We start from the raw sequence: 7,888 nt of genomic DNA, 5'->3' as shown, positions 1-7,888 counted from the left end.
AAATAGCCTACGCACTGGCATCCTTCCTTAGTATTAATCTACCCCACTGTAGGATCGAAAGTATGTCTAGAGGGGGGGGGGGGTGATTAGACTGCTTGACCAAATAAAGCCTAACCTTTTCTCAATTTTAATTCTTGGCAGATTTTAGCAACTTAGCACAAGTCAAGCAATCACAATACAATTCAAGCAAGCATGCAAAGAGTATATGAGCAGCAGAAAGTAAAGCATGCAACTTGCAAGAAAGTAAATGAGAGGAGTTTGAAGGGAGCAAACGCAATGTTGACACGGAGATTTTTGGCGTGGATCCGATAGGTGGTGCTATTGTACATCCACGTTGATGGAGACTTCAACCCACGAAGGGTAACGGTTGCAAGAGTCCATGGAGGGCTCCACACACGAAGGGTCCACGAAGAAGCAACCTTGTCTATCCCACCATGGCAATCGCCCACGAAGGACTTGCCTCACTTGGGTAGATCTTCACGAAGTAGGCAATCTCCTTGCCCTTACAAACTCCTTAGTTCAACTCCACAATCTTGACGGAGGCTCCCAAGTGACACCTAACCAATCTAGGAGACACTTCTCTCCAAAAGGTAATAGATGGTGTGTTGATGACGAACTCCTTGCTCTTGTGCTTCAAATGAGAGTCTCCCCAATACTCAACTCTCTCTCGCAGATTTGGCTATGGTGGAAAGACCATTTGAGTGGAAAGCAACTTGGGGAAGGCTAGAGATCAAGATTCTAATGGTTGGAATGGAATGTCTTGGTCTCAACTCATGAGTAGGTGGTTCTCTCTCAGAAAATGAATGGTGGAAGTGTGGGTACGTTCTGATAGCTTTCTTCACGAATGAAGAATGGGTGGAGGGGTATATATAGCCTCCACACAAAATCTAACCGTTATACACAGATTCCCAAACTCGGTGAGACCGAATGGTAAAACTCGGTCAGACCGATTTAGGTCAAAATATGAACGTTAGGTTTTTCGGTGGGACCGATACGATCAACTTGGTGGGACCGATGCGCTAGGGTTAGGGCATAATGTAATCTCGGTGAGACCGGTCACATGAACTTAGTGGGACCGATTTCAGTAATAGGCACATAGAGAGTTGGTCAGACAAACTCGGTGGGACCGATTGGCTCATGTCGGTGGGGCCGAAATGTTACGAAAAGAAAACAGGGAGTTTGCATTGCGAAATCGGTAGGACCGATTCGCTCATTTTGATGGGACCGAAACATTACGAAAAGGAAAGTTTGCAATCCCATCTCGGTGAGACCGAGATCCCTATCATTGAAATTGAAGTGACTAGGGTTTGTGGCAGTGGCTATGCCAAATGAACTCGGTGGCGCCGGATATATCCAATCGGTGGGGCCGAGTTCGAATTTTAGGTTTGGGACATATGTGGAAATGAGAAAGTGGTTGAGGGTTTTGGAGCATATCACTAAGCATTTTGAGCAAGTAAGCCATTAAGCAACACCTCATCCCCTTTTAATAGTATTGGCTTTCCTATGGACTCAATGTGATCTTGGATCACTAAAAAGAAAATGTAGAGTCTTGAGCTTGTTGCCAATATGTGTCCTTAGCATTTTGAGGGGTCCACATCTCTAGTCCATGCCGTGCCAATCATTGAACTTTTTGAAATGATCATCTTGAAAGAGCATTAGTTCAATGAGCTATATGTTGTTAAGAATTACCAAAACCACCCAGGGATTAGTTGCACTTTCAATCTCCCCCTTTTTGGTAATTGATGACAACATATAGATCAAAGCTTCGACAAATGATAATAGGAATGAAAAACATCGTAGCTTTGAGAAGTATGTGATAAGCAAGAGCTCCCCCTAAATTTGTGCATTATTTAAGATTTGCTTTTGAATGCAAATGCACAACCAATTAGGATCATGGGTTACTCTTCCATGTCACATACATCTTGGTGGAGCGCTCAAAATGATAAAAAATAGGAACAAGCACTCACCACCAAGGAAAAGTGAATGATCACACATAAAAGATAGATAATATCATCATCCAAGCACAAGCATTAAGCATGATATGATCAAATACATGACCATACAAAGTGTCTCACACACATAAACATAAAGTATCAACCAAGCAAACGAGCCAATAAGTAAAAGAAGCAAAGCTCTCTCTCCCTCGAAGCCTATGATCTATACACTTTCTCCCCATTTGGCAACAAGTTACCAAAAAGCTTGAAAATGCATAGTGTTATGCGGCTCTCTAAGCTTGATCTTCAGGAGGAGGTGTTGAGAGGACTCCAAGGATGAAAGCATATGTTGAAGTTGATGGAGCTGGTGGAGTTGCCACTAGAGGGGCAACTGGAGTTGTGGCTGCAGGTGATGATGTTGTAGCTCTAGTGTCTAGCTCTGGCACTGCTGCAAATCTATGTGTCCTAGGCACTCTCCGAAACACTTCCGTAGTTGCTTTCCCCTTCCTCTCTTCTGCTTCTTCCTGGAGCTGCTCAACTGTTGTTTGAATTTCTATCACCTGCAAGTCAAGATCATAGAACTTTGTTTCAATAATCCTCTCCAGGCTCTCTTGGTTTTGAGTTAGGGTGGCCAAACCCTTCTCAATCCTCAAGGTAGCTTGAATAAGATATCCAAGTTGGTCTTGCTTTGACTTGTGAAGCTTCTTCGGCACTTGGCATCTTTGCTTCCTTCTCATCTTTTGCCTTCTGCCTCTTCTCTTGAGCTTCCACAGATGTGGGATCTTCAGCATTCATGACAATAGTGTTGTCCTCAAAATCTGGCCTCAAGGGTAGATGCTCTTTGTCCAACAAATACACTCCTTTGGGCATCTTGGAGTTAATCAACATATGTATGTGTGGAGCATACCCACATGACCTCTTCTGGTCAGCAGCTGTTCTCTTGATGGTCTCAACAATCAAGCTCATGACCTTGAACTTCCGGGGCAAATCAAAGAGCTGAAGCAAATTGATGGAATGGCCTCTGATCATCTCGTGATCTCCTGATTTGGGTAACAAGGTGTGCCTCAGAATGGTGTTCATTTTGGCCAATCCAGACATCAAGTAGTACACTGATCCTAGCTTGTGTGTTTCCAAGCCTTTGTCAAATATCTCCTTGTACATGTTGGCCATGGAGTTGTTATCCTTCTTCTTCTCAGCATAGACATCAATGTCTTTCTCAGCTTCTTTGGGGGCATTAATTAGCTTGGCCCACTCATCCACAGAAGATTGGTACCTTGTACTTTTAGACACCCAGACAATTTTCCCATCAGGATAGAAATGAGTTGTTGAGTAGAATTGCATAATGAGCTCATCATTCCACTTGGTCAATTTCTGTCCCACAAACTTGTAAATTCCATTGAGCTTGAAGCTTTCATGCACTCCTGGAAAGTGATCTTCATTAGCATCAATATATTTCCAATCAACCCACTTCATATCACAGAGAATGGGCTTCTTGTCAAGTAGCACTGTCTCATAGAAATCTTGCTGTTCTTTGGTGTGAAACTTGTAGTCCACACCAATCCTTCTCCTCACAGCATATGGATCTGCCTATCTTCATAATCTGAGACCTGCATCCTTTCTCTCTTTCATGTTCTCTGCCACTGGATGATTGTCATCATGGTCTGGTATCTTTGGCTTGAGTTTTCTGAGCACTTGGGCTTCATCATCTTCTTCTTCAACCTCAGGCACTGGGGCCTTGTTCTTCTCTGCAGTAGAATGTTCCTGGTGCTTCTCTTGGGTGCAGTCTTGGAGGCTTGAGCTGGAGCTTTGGGGGCAGTCTTGGGCTTTGAAGGTGCAGCCCCACACTTGATGGCATCCCCCATCAGCTTTTGAGACTTGGGTGCTGGTGCAACATCCTCTTCTTCTTTCTCTCCTACAAAATCTCTCCTCATTGATGGATTTCCAAGCACTCTTGCAACTATTTTCCTGACCCTTTCTTTTCTCTTCTTGCCATCTCCATCTTCTCTAGGCTCAAGAATGAATTCCATTATATCTTGTGTTGATGCCCTGGCCTTTGACATAGGCACTCTCCTGGTAGGTGCTTTCTTGTGCTGACCTGGCTTGGTAGTAGCAGCAACATCATATTTCTTTTTGAGCACCTTCTTCTTTGAAGTCACTTCCTCAACTTAAAAATCTTCATCCTCTGAATCTTAAGTTTTCTTCTTTCTTTCCCTAGTTGTTGCCTTAAGCAGGTTGCTTCGTGTGCTCCTGCTACCCTCATCAAAGCTGCCAGAGGGACTAGTGCCCTCACTCAGGTCCATCTGCTCCTCAGACTTGTTCTGGCTATCACTCTGATCAGACATTCTGAAACTGCAAACTGAGAGCTGACCCTGTGAATAGTTATAGATGAGATAGAGTGGATGAGCATCACAAAGTGCAAATTTTTTGCAAAAAGAGTGAGTCAAAAACTTAGTTTTAGTTTTCCACAGAAAGCATTTCGGAGCTACCGATTTGTAAAACTCGGTGACACCGAAGCAACTTTGGAGTCTAAACTAGTGCAATCGGTCAGACCAAGACACAGTTCGGTGACTCCGAGATTGCTAGGGTTTAACAAAGTCCTGAACTCGGTCACACCGATTTGCAATTTTTGGTCAGACCAAAAATCACAAGTTCAATGGCCTAAGCCAAATCGGTGAGACCGATTTCTACAATTCGGTCGGTCCGAGATGAGTTCGGCGGAAACCTAACCCTAAATTTTTGAATCAAAACTAATCCAAAGGATGTTTTCTCTAGATAGATTAATCTCGTACTTGAAAAGAAACATGGCATTGTCTTTGTGCTAAGAATCAGAGGTAAAAGATTGCACAAAGTGTCGAACTCATAACCTAACTTGGCGATGAGCTCGCTACAGCGACAATGGAGGTGAAGATTTCCGTTGACGGTGGTGGAGACTAGCGGCGGGAGGTCGCTGGCAACGAGAGGACGATCCAGAGACCCGAGGCGGTAGAGCAGGACACGCGCGAGCGAAGAGGTTTTGGAGGAATTTTGAAAATTTGACCCGTCGGTATATATATCCTAACCCTGTCGATGTGACCGAGTGGAACAACTCGGTGGCACCGAGATGCAAAATCACAAGCAATTGCTGCAACTCGGTGTGACCGAAAAGTTCTAATCGGTTGCACCGAGATTGAAAACTAGATCAACTCAGTGAACTCAGTATGACCGAAAAGGATGAATCGGTCAGACCGAAATGCACAGAGAGGTTTTGGAAGTTTAAGTCTATGACGAATCGGTGACTCCAAGTGCTCCTCACCCACAGGGTTCGAATTTGACTTGTTCAAACTTTGTGATGTAGCATGAATAAAGTTTGAGACGAGAAAAGCACAGATAGCTAGAGGAAGTTCTTAGGCATTCTTGTCCATCCATTTGGCAAAAGAAGAAAACCCAAACAACCAAAGCAACAAACGGATGTCCTCGAATGAGAAAAGTATGCAATCAACATGCTCACAAAATAAAATGGCAAATGAAATATGTGGTAGAGCATGCACAATCACTCTAGCATCTATCAAGCAATTGGCGATGACTAGGTCATCTATATATGAGTATATTGACTTAGTAGTCAAATGAGAACATTTGATCATAGGTCATACTCATCATTTAAGCACAAGTGGGCTTACCACTTTTACATAAAGCATTGTTGTGTTCACACCATTAGAGTTTCTTTAGCTCAATTCTTAGAGTAAAGCTCCCTCTAGATGTGATATCCCCCCTTAGAGGGATGAACTAACCTTGGGCTTTATCGATGAGACTTCATGTAGATGTTGAAGATGTGGATGCTCATTGTTGATGTAGATCATTTGGAGTAATCCATTGGAGTGAGTTGCAGTTTCAATACCTACATGGGTTAGTCCCACAAGGATCAAACAAAGATTTCCATAGACATAGAGTGAAGCACACACATGATGATGTCCATGAAAGCATTAGATTACCTTGTCCCTTGTCTTACCAACAAGAGGGTTTGTGACTCCTTGACCTAGTGTAAGATGTGGAATTTGTTTGCACTTGTCCTTGTCAAAATGAATATGAGTGAAGAATGTTGGCGGAGTCACCCTCAAGAACTCTCTAGTTCTTCTTCTTCGGGATCCGCATCATCTTGATGGGAATCCTTGAGGTTGTAGATACTTGATGAAGTAGAACTTGATGTAGTCTTGGGAATCCACTTGACCAAGGCCTTTGGAGCATCTTCAAATGCATCAATCTCCTCTTGAAACTTGTCAAGTTGACTTTGAAGCACATCCAACTTGGATTCCTTGACGGAGTCGGTACCTTCGTGCATATCAATCAAAGTATTCCAAATTTCCTTTGCATTCTCAAGACGACTGATTTTGTTGAATTCTTCGAGGCACAATCCATTGAAGAGGATATCACAAGCTTGAGCATTGTATTGCAACATCTTCAATTCTTCCGCGGTAGCTTCACGATTCGGTTCTCTCCCATCGAAGAATTCACCTTGCAAACCAATACACACAATAACCCAAACGGCAGGGTTATGTCCAAGAATATGCATTTTCATCTTATGTTTCCAACTAGCAAAATTAGTACCATCAAAGTAAGGACCTCTACGGTGGTAATTTCCCTCGCTAGACGCCATACTCTCCTAGGTTGTGAAACCAAGGCTATGATCACCAAAGCTATGGAAATCAAGGCAAATGGAGACCAAAGCTTTGATACCACTTGTAGGATCGAAAGTATGTCTAGAGGGGGGGGGGTGATTAGACTACTTAACCAAATAAAACCTAACCTTTTCCCAATTTTAATTCTTGCCAGATTTTAGCAACTTAGCACAAGTCAAGCAATCACAATACAATTCAAGCAAGCATGCAAAGAGTATATGAGCAGCGGAAAGTAAAGCATGCAACTTGCAAGAAAGTAAATGGGAGGAGTTTGGAGGGAGCAAACACAATGTTGACATGGAGATTTTTGGCATTGTTCCGATAGGTGGTGCTATCATACATCCACGTTGATGGAGACTTCAACCCACGAAGGGTAACAGTTGCGAGAGTCCATAGAGGGCTCCACCCACGAAGGGTCCACGAAGAAGCAACTTTGTCTATCCCACCATGGCCATCACCCACGAAGGACTTTCTGAAGGAAATATGCCCTAGAGGTAATAATAAAGTTATCATTTATTTCCTTATTTCATGATAAATGTTTATTATTCATGCTAGATTGTATTAACCGGAAACTTGGTACATGTGTGAATACATAGACAAACATAATGTCACTAGTATTCCTCTACTTGACTAGCTCGTTGAATCAAAGATGGTTAAGTTTCCTAGCCATAGACATGAGTTGTCATTTGATTAATGGGGTCACATCATTAGAAAATGATGTGTTTGACTTGACCCATTCCGTTAGCTTAGCACTTGATCGTTTAGTTTGTTTCTATTGCTTTCTTCTTGACTTATACATGTTCCTACAACTATCACTACAAAAAAAAGACACATTCGTGACATTTTGGGCCGAACAATTTTTTTTCTGTCATACATATGACACTTCTATGGCGATAATTGTGACAAAACCTGGTATCATCATAGATGTGGTGGGCTCCTACTTCTATGACAAAAAATCATGACAGAAAATGGGCTTTTCGTCCTAGGCGGGCCGGAGATGCAGCTGCATGACATTCTTTGGGCCGTCCATGACGGAAAAAACCGTGGTAGAAGCGAGGGCGAGGAAAATTTCGGGGAGTTCTCGGTTACGGTGGGTGTCGGGGCCGAGCGATGCGTGTTTCTCTCGTACACGTATGCACGTGTGTGTGAGGCGTTGGCTCTAACTGAACCCGAGCGAGGCAGTCTACGCGTTACTGAACCCGAGAGATCGATCGATGGCTGTTAACTGAACCCGATCGAGCGATTCCTTCGCTACTGCTGCTAACTGAAGCCGATCAATGTTGCCTCTCTAGATGAACAGTG

This window comes from Triticum dicoccoides, chromosome 3B (genome assembly GCF_002162155.2).
Source record: "Triticum dicoccoides isolate Atlit2015 ecotype Zavitan chromosome 3B, WEW_v2.0, whole genome shotgun sequence".
NCBI lineage: Eukaryota > Viridiplantae > Streptophyta > Magnoliopsida > Poales > Poaceae > Triticum > Triticum dicoccoides.
Note: the sequence above shows the minus strand (reverse complement) of the source record.